Consider the following 1,491-nt stretch of genomic DNA (forward strand, 5'->3'; position numbering starts at 1 on the left):
CATGCAAAGAAGGGCAGCATCTCGCCCCCAGTGCCGACACCACCTGGCGTGTCTCTGCGCTGGAGGTAATCACCACTCAAGTCTCTCTATCTTCCTTGGGAATCCATGATGTCTCTCAGAATATGGGCATCTTCCACATTTGTTCCCCAAGCCCACCCCAGAAGTCAAAATGATTTTAATGTGTGGAGGTTGAACCTTTTCCAGCATCTGCCCAGCCCTGGGGCAGCAGTGAGGGGGACGTTGTCCCCACCCGAGACAGGTTTTGAGATGTGCTCTGCCATGCCGGGTAGTGACTTTCCTGAGTAGATACTGCCAACGGCTGGGTGCAAGAGGCTGTGAGTGGCACCCAGGCACACACCTGAGGCTGACCCTCCAAGCTCCTGGATGAACTGGCTCTGGCAAGATGCTGGGGCTGGAAACACAGAGGCATGACAGTGCATCCATCCTCAACCCTTCACTGCATCATCTCCCCTTGAAGATCCGGATTTTATTGATGAAGCCAAGGTGGCCGTCATGTTAGACTCAAAGTCTGCATCGTGTACCCCAATCTTGCAAAAAGGCCTCACAGACGGGTTGTTCTCCCAGTAGTAGTGTAAGTTCCCTTTGCTGTCTGCTCAGAAGCTATACAAGTCCACCTAATCACAGATGTGCATTGAGAAGATGACTGAGAGGATACCTGTGGATGGGTACCACCTGTGGCTCTGCAGTCAGTTATTGAAGACATACTTCATGAAGGCTGGGTGGTAGATCAGGATCTTATCTTGTTTCACTCTGATCTTTGCAGGGAACGGGGTGTAGGTGTGGGAAATGGCACCCGTGGTGGTGGCTCTCACCCCCCACAACAAGTCAATGGTCTTGAAGGGCACCAGGACCATGCTTACATTGTCCCCGAACTCCCGGAAGCTCTCAGGGTACCCCAGAGGTGGGCTATTTTGCTCCCAGCATCAGCTTCGAACCCTGCCGTGGGTGCCTTGTTCATCTTGAGCACAAAATTGTGACTGTCTATCTCAGGCCCATACTATGATTGCCTCAGGTTGCCTGAGTTGCCCACAACAGCACAGCGCCAGCAGCCCACCGACCTCTTCTCCAGCATTGGGTCCACATTCCCAGGTACCGCTCTGAACTCCTTGATCGTGTTGTTCAAGATATTGGGCTTCTTCTCCTGCTGGAGCCTCAGCCACCATTGGTAGGTGTCTTTTAGCATGCTAATGCATGAGCAGTGAGGATGACCCGAGGTCATTTTTGTTGCCATTTTGGTTTTGGTGGGTTTTGGCTGGCTTCTTTACCACTCTTTTTATCAGCAAGGTCTTTGTGACCTGTACTTAGTGCCGACCTCCTATCTCATCCTGTGAGTAAGAATGCCTAATCTCTCAGGAATGCAGCCCAGTAGGTGTCAACCTTATTTTACCCAGCCCCTATTCAAGATGGAGTGACTCTGGTTCAAATGCCTCTGACACATGTGCTTCATGTTTGGGCATGAGACCGTACTGT

At 51.6% G+C, this 1,491-nt stretch overlaps 1 pseudogene; it reads right to left on the reverse strand.

The window, feature by feature from the left end:
- Nucleotides 1–462: 462 nt before the first annotated feature.
- On the reverse strand, nt 463–1,204 carry LOC126954426 (CMP-N-acetylneuraminate-beta-galactosamide-alpha-2,3-sialyltransferase 1-like; annotated as a pseudogene).
- Nucleotides 1,205–1,491: the final 287 nt, after the last annotated feature.

The sequence above is a fragment of the Macaca thibetana genome, chromosome 5 (assembly GCF_024542745.1).
Source record: "Macaca thibetana thibetana isolate TM-01 chromosome 5, ASM2454274v1, whole genome shotgun sequence".
Lineage (NCBI taxonomy): Eukaryota > Metazoa > Chordata > Mammalia > Primates > Cercopithecidae > Macaca > Macaca thibetana.